Source organism: Sciurus vulgaris (assembly GCF_902686455.1).
Source record: "Sciurus vulgaris genome assembly, chromosome: 9".
NCBI lineage: Eukaryota > Metazoa > Chordata > Mammalia > Rodentia > Sciuridae > Sciurus > Sciurus vulgaris.
The window spans coordinates 145,055,458-145,070,276 of record NC_136469.1 but is presented as its reverse complement, the minus strand read 5'-3'; the positions used below and the strand labels follow the sequence as shown (position 1 = coordinate 145,070,276).

The 14,819-nt window shown below is 38.7% G+C and overlaps 1 protein-coding gene and 1 pseudogene across 2 annotated transcripts in view; one reads left to right on the top strand and one right to left on the bottom strand.

The window, feature by feature from the left end:
• The window catches only part of POLN (DNA polymerase nu), a 178,855-nt gene that overhangs the window by 26,927 nt on the left and 137,109 nt on the right, over positions 1-14,819 (bottom strand). The window lies entirely within an intron of this gene.
• The window catches only part of LOC306670049 (small nuclear ribonucleoprotein-associated protein N-like), a 132,272-nt pseudogene that overhangs the window by 6,742 nt on the left and 110,711 nt on the right, over positions 1-14,819 (top strand). The gene's annotated exons all lie outside the window — the stretch shown is intronic.

The window sequence follows — 14,819 nt, the reverse complement described above, 5'->3', positions numbered from 1 at the left end:
GTGTTCCGGTTTGAACCCAAGGCCTCACACCTAGCCTAGGCAACTGCTCTCCCACTGGACCAAAACCCCAGCTCCCATAAAGGGAGTCCTTAATTTAACTCTCTAAGAGCTAACAGAACAAGCCCATGAAAATTAATAAAGACATAGAAGATGAGCAAAACATTTAACAAACCTGACCAAATTAACACATAGAATTCTGTACCCCAAAATAACGGAGTACACATTTTTCTCAATTGACCAAAATTTTCATGTTAGTTTATGAAGTCATTTTGAACACATTTCAAAGGGTCAAAATTCTAGAGAATGTTCTTTGATAAAAGTGAGATTATGTTAGAAATCATTATCATTAATAATAACAACAAAAGCTAAAACATTCCCACATGTTTGGAAATTAACAATCATACTTCTAAATAAGCCTTTTGTCAAGAAAGAAATCATAAAGAGAATTTGAAGATGCTTTTAGCTGAATGATAGTAAAAGTAGACATTACAAAATTATGGGTTATGGTTTGTCTTAGTTTTGTGTTATAACAAAAATAACTGAGACTGGGTACTTTATAAATAAAAGAGGTTTATTGGGCTCATGATTCTGCTGACTAGATGGTCCGAACAGTATGGCACTGGCATCCTTGTGAGGGCCCTTGTGACTGCGTCACAACATAGGAAAGAAGCAGAAAGAGAACCTGCTCTATACAGAAGGGAAAAAGCATATGTGGTGGCCTTGCTTTACAACAGACTGCTCTGTTGAGAAATAACCCACTTTTCAAGACCACTATTAATCCCTCAAGGGTGGTGCACTACACCTATTAACCTTCCACTGGGCCCACCTCTTAAAGCTTCTAGCAACTCAACACCACCACACTGGAGACCAAGCTTCCAGTACATGAACCTCTGGCAGGCAAACCATATTCAAACAGCTGAAGTCATGCTTAAAAAGAAAATCATGAACTTAAATTCTTATCAGGAAATGAAGAAAGGCAGAAAATCAATGATCTAAACATCCATCACAAAAAGTTAGAAAATGAAAGAACAACATATAAGTCTAAAGTAAGTAGGAAAGAAAAAATGAAGATAAGAATTAGTAAAATAGAAAAATAATAAAGAGATTCAGGAAAGACATACTATCTCTTTGAAAAGATTGATAAAATTTATAAATCTGTAGTAAGGCTGAATAAGAATAAAAGAGAGAGGCTGATCCAAGATGGCAGACTAGAGGGAGGTTGTGTTCCTTGTTGCTTCCATAATTTGGGTTTCAGAGGATATCTGTTTCTTGGTGAGGCAGTTTTTGCTGCCTATCGATCCCCTGCTGATTACCCCATTTGTCTACTGCGATCACCTGCAGTCTGCCAGCATACCGACTATTTTTCGAGTGCAGATTGCTCACTGTCAGGTGCCTACCATCCGTCATTTACCTGTGTTTTGCTGTCCATTGCCTGCCTTTCACCTACCCATCACCCACCGCCCAGAGGTCCATCTCCTGAATGTCCGACAACAGCCAGCAGACCAACCTCAGACCACCAGGGGAGTGCCAGCTGCCTGCTGTTGCCTGGAAGTTCACTGTCACAGAACCTGCAGGTTTGGTTACATGTGGCTGCTGCCATTTTGAGACAACAGCCAGGCCCTGTAGGACCCCTGGCTGGATTGACTGAGCCCCGTCTCAAGGACCGCCTCAGCCTGACTGATCACTTCCTGCCTCCAGGGCCCTCACATTGACTGACTGCTCCCAACCACCAAGACCCCCAGACTGACTGACTGAGGCCTATCACCAGGACCCCCAGACCAACTGACTGCACCCTGCCTCCAGGACCTCCAGCCTACCACGCCCACATCCTGAGCTGCAGCTCCCATTTGCAAACACATTTGGAAGCCAGAGAGGCCATCTTGGATAATCATGGAAGCCGTAGCTCCCATCTTTAGGTGGGGCAAATCCCATCCTGAGATGCCTGCTGGAGACTAGAAGCTCATTGTCAGGTACCTCTCATGCATCAGGCTACTGAACTCTCGGAGGTTTCATTACTATACGACTGTTATACTGTAGATTTTCCTTTTTCTCCTTATTGAAAAAAATTAAGTTTTTATTCCTTTACTTTTCTTGCTCTCTTTTCCTTTTGTTTACCTGTTCCCTCAGAGTCTCTTTCTCCATTTTTGGCATGCTAACATCCAATTTCTTTTGATTACACTCTCACCCTTTCTATTATCTAGAACTTCTGTATATTCTTCTCTTATCTCATTAACAGCCACATCCTACATCCCTCTGCATCCTCTTTGTCCTCCATGAGAAACTGCAGACCTTATTGCAAACCTGTTTGTTTTACTGAAGATAATATTTGAACTCACTCTGTTTATTACGACAATTTGTTATTGTCCTCATAGGGGCTATTTGGTCTAGGATTGCATAGTGTCTGAACTGGGTACTGCTAATATTGATCTTCCCTTAAAAGGTTTTGGAAACCTATAGGGCCACTATAAGCCTATAGGGGGAAATCTGCAATACCCCAGATCTGCACTGCTAGAGAGGAAGATACATGTACAACATGAAAAAACAAGGGAAGAAAACAATCCAAACAAATCTAGATTCTATATTAATAGAATCCCATGACAGCATGGTAGAAGAAATGTCAGAAAAGGACTTCAGATTATACATGATTAAGATGATTCATGAAGCAAAGGATGAGATAAGAGAGCAAATGCAGGCAATGAATGATAATACCAATAAGCTCAAAGAGCAACTGCAGGAAGCAAAATATCATTTCAACAAAGAGATAGAGATTCTAAAAAAAAAAAAACAACAAAAAACAGAAATCCTTGAAATGAAGGAAACAATAAACCAAATAAAAAACTCAATAGAAAGCATCACCAGAAGAGTAGACCACTTGGAAGACAGAACCTCAGACAATGAAGACAAAATATTTAATTTTGAAAATAAAGTTGCCCAAACAGAGAAGATAGTAAGAAATCATGAACAGAATCTCCAAGAACTATGGGACATATGAAAAGACCAAATTTAAGAATTATTGGGATTGAGGAAGGCACAGAGGTACAAACCAAAGGGATGAACAACCTATTCAATGAAATAATATCAGAAAATTTTCCAAACCTGAAGAATGAAATGGAAAATCAAATACAAGAGGCTTACAGAACACCAAATGCACAAAATCACAACAGATCCACACCAAGGCACATGATAATGAAAATGCCTAACATTCAAAATAAAGATAGGATTTTGAAGGCCGTGAGAGAAAAGCAACAGATTACATATAGGGGGAGACCAATATGGATATCAGTAGACTTCTCAGCCCAGACTCTAAAAGCTAGAAGGGCCTGGAACAACATATTTCAAGTTCTGAAAGAACATGGTTGCCAACCAAGAATCCTATACCCAGCAAAACTTACCTTCAGATTTGAAGATAAAATAAAATCTTTCCATGATAAACAAAAGTTAAAAGAATTTTCAAATAGAAAGCCTGCAGAATGTTATCAACAAAATATTCCATGAGGAGGAAATGCAAAACAACAATGGAGGTCGGCAAAGGGAGGAACTACCTTAAAGAAAAATCCATTCAAAGGAGAAACCAAGCCAAGTTAAAAACCAAAAATAAGCCCAAATGACTGGGAATACAAATCATATCTCAATAATAACCCTGATCGTTAATGGCCTAAACTCATCAGTCAAAAGACATAGACTGGCAGAATGGATTAAAAAGAAAGACCCAACAATATGCTGCCTGCAAGAGACTCATCTCATAGAATAAGACTTCCACAGACTAAAGGTGAAAGAATGGGAAAAAACCTACCATGCACACAAACTCAGTAAAAAAGCGGGGGTTTCCATCCTTATTTCAGATAAAGTGAACTTCAAGTCAAAGTTAGTCAGAAGGGATAAAGAAGGATGTTTCATACTGCGAAAGGGAACCATAAGTCAGGAAGACATACGATCATAAGTATTTACACCCCAAACAACAGTGCATCAATGTACATCAAAAAAAATCCTTCTCAATTCCAGTAACCAAATAGACCACAACACAATAATTTTGGGTGACTTTAACACACCACTGTCACCACTGGATAGATCTTCCAAACAAAAACTAAACAAAGAAAACATAGAACTCAATAACATAATCAATAACCTAGACTTAACAGACATATATAAAATATCCCCCCCCCAAAAAAATTCCATCCATCAACAAGTGGATTCACTTTCTTCTCAGCAGCACATGGAACCTTCTTGAAAACAGACCATATGTTATGCCACAAAGCAGCCCTTAGGAAATGCAAAAAAATAGAGATACTGCCTTGTGTTCTATCAGATCATAATGGACTGAGAGTAGAAATCAATGACAAAATAAAAAACAGAAATTACTCCAACACCTGGAGACTATATAATATGCTATTGAATGAAAGATGGATAACAGAAAACATCAGGGTGGAGATAAAAAAAATTCTTAGAGGTCAATCAGAACGATGATACAAAATATCAAAATCTCTGGGACACTATGAAAGCAGTACTAAGAGGAAAATTCATTTGCATGGAGCGCATTCCAGAAAAAAATAAAAAAGTCAACAACTAAATGACCTAACGTTGCAGCTCAAAGCCCTAGAAAAAGAAAAGAATAACCGCAAAAGTAGTAGAAGACAAAAAATAATGAAAATCAGAGCTGAAATCAATGAAATTGAAACAAAAGAAAGTATTCAAAAAATTAACAAAACAAAAAGTTGGTTCTTTGAGAAAGTAAATAGACAAACCATTAGCCACACTAGCAAAGAGAAGGAGAGAGAAAACTCAAATTACTAAAATTCATGATGAAAAAGAAAATATTACGACGGACACCACTGAGATACAGAACATAATGAGAAGCTACTTTGAAAATTTGAAAATCTATATTCCAACAAAATAGAAAATACCGAAGATATCGACAAATTTCTAGAGACATGCTCCTCCCAAACTGAACCAAGAGCACATACACAATTTAAACAGATCAATATCAAGCAATGAAATAGAAGAAGCCATTAAAAACCATCCAAGAAAAGCCCAGGACCAGATGGATTCTCAGCTGAGTTCTACAAGACCTTCAAAGAACTCATTCCAATACTTCTCAAAGTATTCCAGGAAATAGAAAAGGAGGGTACCCTACCAAACTCATTCTATGAAGCTAATATCACCCTCATACCCAAACCAGGCAAACACACATCAAGGGAAGAAAATTTTAGACCAATATCCTTGATGAATATAGATGCAAAGATCCTTAACAAAATGTTGGCAAACCATATCCAAAAACATATTAAGAAAATTGTGCACCATGATCAAGTGGGGTTCATCCCTGGAATGCAAGGATGATTTAACATCCGTATATCAATAAACATAATCCATCATGTCAATAGACTTAAGGATAAGAATCATATGGTTATTTCAATTGATGCAGAAAAAGCATTTGAAAAAATATAACATCCTTCATGCTCAAAACACTAGAAAAAATAGGGATAGTAGGAACATACCTGAACATTGTAAAGGCTATTTATGCTAAGCCCATGGCCAACATCATTCTTAATGGAGAAAAACTGAAAGCATTCCCTTTAAAAACAGGAACAAGACAGGGATGTCCTCTTTCACCACTTTTACTCAACATTGTACTTGAAATATCAGCCAGAGCAATTAGGCAGACTAAAGAAATTAAAGGGATACGAATAGGAAAAGAGGAGCTTAAACTGTCACTATTTGCTGATGACATGATTCTATATTTAGAGGATCCAAAAAACTCCTCTAGAAAACTTCTAGACCTCATCAATGAATTCAGCAAAATAGCATGTTATAAAATCAACATGCATAAATCTAAAGCATTTTTATACACAAGCAATGAAACATCTGAAAGGGAAATGAGGAAAACAACTACGTTCACAGTAGCCTCAACAAAAATAAAATAAAATAAAATACTTGGGAATCGATCTAACCAAAGAGGTGAAAGATCTCTACAATGAAAACTACAAAACATTGAAGAAAGATATTGATGAAGACCTTAGAAGATGGAAAGATCTCCCATGTTCCTGGATAGGCAGAATTAAAATGGCCATACTTCCAAAGGTGCTATACAGATTTAATGCAATTCCAATTAAAATCCCTATGACGTTTCTCATAGAAACAGAGCAATCATGAAATTCATCTGGAAGAACAAAAGACCCAGGATAGCCAAAGCAATCCTGGGCAGGAAGAGTGATGCAGGAGGTATCACAAAACCAGACCTTAAACTCTACTATAGAGCAATAGTAACAAAAACGGCATGGTACTGGCACCAAAATAGACAGGTAGACCAATGGTACAGGATAGAAGACACAGAGACATACCCACATAATTACAGTAACTTCCTACTAGACAAGGGGGCCAAAAACTTACACTGGAGAAAAGATAACCTCTTCAACAAATGGTGCTGGGAAAACTGGAAATCCATATGCAGTAAAATGAAATTAAACCCCTATCTCTCACCCTGTTCAAAACTCAGCTCAAAATGGATCAAGGATCTAGGAATTAGACCTGAGACCCTTCACCAAATAGAAAAAGTAGGCCTGAATCTCCATCATGTTGGCCTTAGAACCAGACTTTCTTAACAAGACCCCATAGCACAAGAAATAAAAGCAAGAATCAATAAATAGGATGAATTTAAACTAAAAAGTTTTTTCTCAGCACAGGAAACAATCAATAATGTGAAAAGAGAGCCCACAGAGTGGGAGAAAATCTTTTCCACACACACTTCAGACAGAGTACTCATCTTTGTAAAGAACTTAAAAACCTTTACACCCAAAATACAAAGAACCCAATAGATAAATGGGCTAAGGAAATGGGCAGACACTTCACAGACACTTCACCTGATACAGGTGATCAACAAATATAGGAAAAAGTGCTCATCATCCCTAGTAATTAGAGAAATGCAAATTAAAACCACCCTAAGATTTCATCTAACTCCAATTAGAATGACTATAATCAAGAACACAAGCAATAATAAGTGTTGGCGTGGATGTGGGGAAAAAGGAACATTCGTACATTGCTGGTGGAGTTGCAAATTGGGGCAGCCACTCTGGAAAGCAGTATGGAGATTCTTCAGAAATCTTGGAATGGACCCACCATTTGACCCAGCTATCCCACTCCTCGGTTTATACCCGAAGGACTTAAAATCAGCACACTACAGTGATGCAGCCACATCAATGTTCATAGCAGCTCATTTCACAACAGCTTGATTGTGGAACCAACCTAGATGCCCTTCAACTGATGAATGGTCAATTGAAACTGAATGGTCTAAAGAAACTGTGGTATATATATACAATGGAATATTACTCAGCCATAAAGAAGAATAAAATTATGGCATTTGCTGGTAAATGGATAAAGTTGGAAAATATCATGCTAAGTGAAATAGGCCAAGCCCAAAAACCCAAAGGCTGAATGTTTTCTCTGATAAGTGGATGATGATACATAATGAGGGGGTGGTGGCAGGGGCAGGGAAGAGAAGAGTGAAGGAACTTTGGATGGTACAGAGGAAAAAGGGGTGGGAGGGAGTGGGAATGGAAAAACAGTAGAATGAAACAGACAATATTACCCTATGTATGTGTATGATTACAGGAATGGTATGAATATACATTGTGCACAGCCATAGAAATGAAAAGTTGTACCCCATTTGTGTACAATGAATCAAAATATGTCTGTAAAAATAAAAAATATTTTAATAAAAAAAAAATAAAAGAGAAGGCACAAATTATCAGTACCAGGAATGAAAAGGGAATATCACTACAGACCCTATAGTCATTAAGATGATAAAAAGAGAATAATATGAACAATTTGATACCAATAAATCTGGAAGTTTAAGTGGAATGTTTAAAATTACTGTAAAACATAATTAACCAAAATTGATACAAGAAGTAATAGACCATCCAAGCAGTCACATTATCCATTAAATATGTTGACTCCTGCAAACAAAATTCCAGGCCTAGATGACCCACAGATGATTTCCTCCAAGTAAATAAACCCACTTGCATAAAACTCTTCTAGAAAATATGAAAAGGAAGGAAGGAACACCTCCTAATCAAAAGCTTGACAAGGAAATTAAAAGAAAGTAGTGGCCAGATTGCTTCTATAAATGTGGAAGCAAAATCAAACCAGCAGAAGAAAACATGATATAGCCAATGGAATAGGAAAAAATTAAGCACAGTACATTGAAAATGTAACATAAAAATACAAAGAGCTTTTATACCAGTAATCATAATAAATATATGCAAGTTAATTAACCAATTAAGATAAATGGATTTATATATTTAAATTTCAATACTTCAATATTATGTAGGAAAAAACCCACAGAAAGGTGAAAAATAAAAGGGTAGGAAAGGATATACAAGGCAAATATGCTTCAAGAGAAATCTTAATATTGATCTCAAGATTTAATTCAGTCAGGCACGGTGGCACATACCTGTAATTCAAGAGCTCAGGAGACTGAGACAGGAGGATCGCTAGTTTAAAGCCAACCTCAGCAACGGTGAGGCGCTAAGTAACTTGGTGAGACCCTGTCTCTAAATAAAATACACAACAGGCCTGGGAATGAGGCTCAGTGGCCAAGTGCCCCTGAGTTCAATCCCCAGTACCCACCCTGCCAGAAAAAAGATTTAATTCAAACCAAGAAGAAATCATAAAGGACAAATAAGGAAATTATGTTCTGTTAAGAGAGACAGCGAAACCAAGATATATCTGTGATAAACATATAGACACCTAATTTATGCCTCAAAACAGTTTTAAAAACCTCACCAGAGCCTGGGCCATGCCATCTGGACCTTCAGCATCCAGAACCATGAGCAAAATAAAACTCTTATAAAGTTAGCTGCCTCAGTATTTAGTTATAGAATGAAAAACTAATATAAAGCCCCAAACAGGTTGTAGTTGTAGTACATAAGAAACATACTCAATAATTTGACAGTTTAAAATCTATATTGAGTTGAAATTTTTTGGAAAACTCTGAAGTTTTAAATGGCAACGTCATATTACACACAAAAATAAATTAGAGGAAAATAAATGGAGAAAAATCCATTAAATGACTAGAATAAAATATATGTGCAGAACAGACTGGAAAGCCCAGAGTAGTTTACAGAAGTGAAACAGTGGACACAGGGACACCTTCCCTATGGGACAATGGGCTTGTCATGCAGGGAAATTAAATTAAATCTTTGTTGTTAACAAATCACAAAACAGAGTCCAGCTGGATTAAAAGTGCAGATATGAAAAAGTTAGAACTTAAGCAAAGGAGAATATGTAAGTCCTTACCAACAGGAGAGTGTTGAGAAGAACCATGAAAAGTACAAAACACAATGAAAACTGAGCAAGGACAGCCCCCACCACAGTTTTGAGATCCTGTGTGCTGAGAGGCATCGGGACCCTGAGAGGCAAACCAAGCCCTGGCTCACAGGGAGGACCAGGGCGACGTGAGAATAGGTAAAGAACCCGCACGTTTTCAGGAAGGAATGAGTAAAAATGAGAGGGTGAACAGGTAATTCCTAGAAATGGGCACAGGAATGGCTAATGAACAGAACTGTATTAGCCCATAAAATGCAAATAAAGATCACAAGACATCACTTTTCACAAGGCTGGCAAAAATGGAAGGTCTGACTCTGGAGGGATGAGGATGGGGTAAACAGCTCCTGGGGGAGACAGCACCAAGACGGGAATCTGGCACAAGGGCCTGTGACAGCAGGGACACTGGTGTGGGGGCGGCAGGACTGCCCTGGGACAGGCATGCTGGTCTGAGAGACAGTTTGAGGATGGCACTTTCCACTGGCCAGACCCACCAAGCAGGCAGGACACTAGTTCACTTCCAGAGACCAGGAGGTCTGAAATTAAAGGGCAGCTCACATACACACACAGGTCAGGGACAGGTGCTCCCCAGGCTGTCCACCACCAGCATGGCGCTGCCCCCACCCACCCAAACACGGACTTACCGAAGAACCAACCACTGCAATCCATAGGCAAAAGGAAGATGATTCCCCAATCTTCTCTCACAGGAGTGACTAAAACATTTCCCTTTGTGCAATTTAGCTGGCTTTTTTGGTGCCGGGAATAAGTACACATAAGACTTGCCGTTCTAACCATACTTAAGTGTTTGATTTAGTGGCATCAAGTATATCCACAATGTCGTACAACCACATAACCACCACTATTTATGTCCAGAACCTTTTCATCATTCCACGTTAAACTCCGAACCCATGGTCACATTCCTTCTCAACATTAAAACCTGTTAGGAGGAGTTTTTATCGTGGAAACAATCTACCTTCTGTAACATTCACCTTGATAGTGTGTGGTTCAGGGGCTCTTTGCTCACTGTCAGCCATCACCACTACCAACCTCCAGAACATTTCCTTCCTTCTAAAAAGAACCCCACACCTGCTGTCTGTCACTCTCCACCTCCTCATCTCAGCCCCAGCCCACTAGTCTGCTTCTCCCTCTGTGGACCTGCCTTTTGTGGACATGTCATGTAAGTGGAGTCTATGACACTTGCTCTTTTGCGAATGGATCTGTTTCCAAAGTTCATTTGTGGCATAGCAGGTAAAAGGCTCCATTCCTCCCTCAGGATGGATGATATTCCACTGTGTGGATGAGTCACATTTTGTTCACCTGTTCTTCTGCTGAGGGACATTTGGGTTGTTTCCATTTTCGGCTATTGGGAATGATACCACTATGCAAAGGTTTTACGTGAACCTGTGTTTGTTTCTCTTGGGCATTGATAGACTGCTGGGTCAGATGGTCACTCTATGTCTGACTTTTTGAGGAACTGTGAGACTGTTTCTCACAGTGGCTGCACCTTTCATTCACTGGCAGAGGATGAATGTGGATTAGTTTTATCTTGTGGGAAAGCAGGTGTGAAGACTGTCCTTGAGTTCTTGACTCAAACCTTCCCAGCAAACAATCTTGGAGCCCTACAGGAAAATGAAGCTCTGGAGAGTCGTCTCCCGTCTTGCCAACAGAGCTGTCTGGCAACTGCAGTGTTGACCAAGATGCTCAGGGTGGACTCTGTGTCCCCTTCCGCACCACCCCTGCTGCTTGTCCTCTCTGTCCGTCCTCCCACAGTCAGTCTGTTCCCAGATCTCAGGAGTTCCGCCTCCTAATGTTCAAAGTCTGGACTTCTCCGCCATCTGTACTGAATGCTCCCTGACCCTCATTTATTGGTATTAAATGAGATGGGCATTAAACAATGCAATGCAGAGAGTTAACATTCAATAAGTACTCATTATTTTTATTGCTAAAGGGATAGAAAGAGGGAGAGAACCCTCCTGGGCATAGAAGTGAGGGCACTCACAAGGTGCAGTCCATTGCCATAAACTTAACAATACTTCAAAGGCAATTGTCACAACTACTCTCCCAGCTCCCTCACTGCAAACATGAGACATGATGCTGGGTGTGGCCTGGGCTCTGGATCCTGGTTATGGCTCATCAGGGATGTGCACATGCAGCCCAAAGCTTGTGGCTGAATCCCCCTCCACCCTCTGTCTGATGCACTGATCATCACATCTCCATGGGAACTGAGACAGGCCCGCTGCCATCAGATGCATAAAGATGTTGTCTCTTAGACAACAGCTAACAGTTAGCCATGTTTCCCAGTGAGCGTGGGGACCATATTCATTACAGAGCTGGCCTTCTGCTTTGACTGCTGATCTGTGCATGTCCCCGCAGTGCTACTTTGGAGTAGGTGACCCAGCAGGCTCGGAAGGTTCATGAAGCACTAAGCTACTTTAAAATCAACAGTGCTTGTAGGAATGTCCAAAGGGATTAAAGGTGCCAGGGACCCAATTGCCTTTTTGATAGAAGAATTTGCTATACTTCCTAATGAGTTAAACTTTTTAATCATTATCAAATATCCCTTGAGCAACGATTTTTTGCCTTGAAGTTTACTTTGATACTAATCTAACGTATTAGTGTTCTTATATTTACCACTTATTTTCAACCTATGTATTTATATTAATGCTTATAAATAGTGTTATAATTGAATCTTATCTTTTCATCTGACAATTTCTACTTTTTTCACACTTAAAATGTTTTATTAATAAGAATATTAAAAATAAAAAATTTATTATTTTAGCTGTTTTCTTAAAATTTTTAGTTGTAGATGAACATAATACCTGTATTTTATTTATTTTTATGTGGTGCTGAGGATGGAACTCAGTGCCTCATGCATGCTAGGCAAGTGCTCTACTACTGAGCCACAACCCCAGCCCCTGACTTGTACTTTTTAACTGAAATTCTTAGCTTATTTATTTATCTATTTTGTGGTACTAGGGATGGAACCCAAGGCCTTATACATCTTAGGCCTCTCTACACTGAGCTACAGACCCAGTCCAGCAGTTCATATATGTTTAATGTTTATTGATACTATTGAATTTAAGCTTTCTGTCTTAGGATCTGATTTTTATTTATCCCATCTGCATTTTGTTTTGTTCCTCTTTTCTTGAATAATTCTGGGTAAGCCACAGTTTTTTTAAAATATCCCACTTTACCTCTTCCATTGATATCTTAGCTAGACTTCTGGTACTGTTTCAGAGTTTGCCTTAGAGATCAGAGTCTGCATCTCTAGGTCTTCATGGCCTGTCTCCACTGCTATTATACTATTTCATGGACCATGCAAGAAACTTCTGACAGCATTGTTCCACTCACTCCCTCTCGGCCTTTGTCTTGTGTTTTACTCTACCTATGCTACAAACTTAAAAACTAATACATTTTGAGAAATTCAAAGTTATATGTGAGCCACATATATAACAAGAGAAAATACATAAGATATGCAAAATATAGACAGTTATGCTTCCACATTTGCCTGGGACTCACCTATTCCAGCACCCTTTACTCCTTCAAGACGAGGGTTTTGTGTGGTGTCATCCTATTCAGCCTGAAGAACTATTTTTTAGTATTTCTAGTTGTGTAGAAGTATTAGGACAAATTCTTTTAGATTTTGTATATCTTAAAGTGTCTTTGTTTTGCCTTAATTTTTGGAATTTGCTGGATACAGAATCCCGGATTGTTTCCTTCAGCACTTCAAGGCTGCCCTTCCATCATCTCCTGGCCTCCACTGTTTCTGGTAAAAAGTGAGCTGTAACTCCCATAGATGAGCCTTTGTTCACAATGTGTGTTTTCCCCCCACTGGTGTTTTTTGAGTTTGTTTGTTTGTTTGCTTTTGGTTTTCATTGGTTCAACTTTAATGTACCTAATGTAACCCCATTGGTGCTTGTTGAGACTTTTGAATATGTATATTGATTTTCTTCAATCATTTTGTAAAATGCCTTCCATGTTTCTTTTACTCTTGTTCTCTCCTCTTCTTATGAGATGCCAGATATATTTGGATTAGTCCATTTTATTTTGTACCATAGATCTTGGATTCTGCTTGGAGGTGTCTACTTTTTTCTCTCTTTGAATCTCATTTTGGACATTTTCTATTGGATTCTCTTCAAGTTCATGTGTCCTTTCCTATGTTGCATCTAGTCTATTGGATTCCTCAGTTTTGAGATGATATATTTCACCTCTTATAATCTTCCCTTTCTATAGATTTCACACCTCTATTGAAATTCACCATATCTTAACACATATCTACCTTTTCATCTACATACGTTAGCATTTTTATCATTAAAAATTCTCTTCTGATAGTTCCAACATCTTGGACATCTCTTTGTCTGACTTCAATGACTTCTATTGACTGTTTACTCTCTTGGTCATAGGACATATTTGTTACTTCTTCTTAGGATATATTATATGTGTGTGTGTGTATACACACATATGAAATTATATGAAATAACTATATGAAATTATATGTTAGACATTTTGTATAAAAGAACAGTAGAGTCTGAAGTTAATATTCACTTTTTAAAAAGAACACAACACTCCTATGTAAGGTCAGTAGACATAAAATCAATTTGATCTGTGGTTGGGCTAGGCCTGGACTTCATTGCAATTTTAGTTTGATTCAGTTCACTACTAGTTTGAAATGTTTTGAAAGTAGGATTAGAAATTCCTCTTCTGTGGGGTCTGGAGTCTCAGAATTGCACAAATGTAGGATTTCTCAGAGCTTCCAAGCTCAGCTATCAACTTTACAGACTATAGGAAACCTCTGTATTATAAATCAGCTGCCAGAGTTTTGGGTTCACTAGAAAGTTCATGTGCCCTCCAGTTCCAGCTAAGCTTTCTGTACCTTGATTTTGCCTCTACCAGAATATCCAGGTGGTTTGGCTTCCCTCAACTCTTCTACCTGTGGCAGTTCAGTTCTAGAATGCCTTGGATTGACTTCTCTCAGCTCTCCAAGTCTACTCCTAATTTTGATGTCTGCCCGTAGATACTTGGTAAAGACTTGTGGAGAAGAGTTTATGAATGGTGTGCTCTGTAGCTAGGGGTCTTTAGAATTCCAATCTGTCTCACTAGCCCACGTGTTAATTAAAAGTTTAGCTGATCTCTTCTCCTTCCACCAATGGAAGATTCCTCCTCTTCCTGCCCTTCAGGAAAAGCCATGAGAAAAGCCATGGTTTCTTCTTTTCTATGAAGGGTTTTTCACTTTTTGGAGCTCTGTTTACTTACCTGTATCCTCAGCTCTTTATCAAGTTCAGATTGCCGTCTACTCATCTTTGCTGATTAGGTTAGAGCAACAGTCTCTTGTGGGTTTTGGACATCTTAGCTAGATATTCATCCTATAATTTTCCTATGAATTACAAGTTTATAAAACTAAAGTAGCCATATTTCAGAACATTTGTTCAGTATAGGACGAGGTGTGCCCAAGGACTGAGGTACAGGGGAAGTTATGTTGCCTTGCAAGGAGACAGGACCTGTGT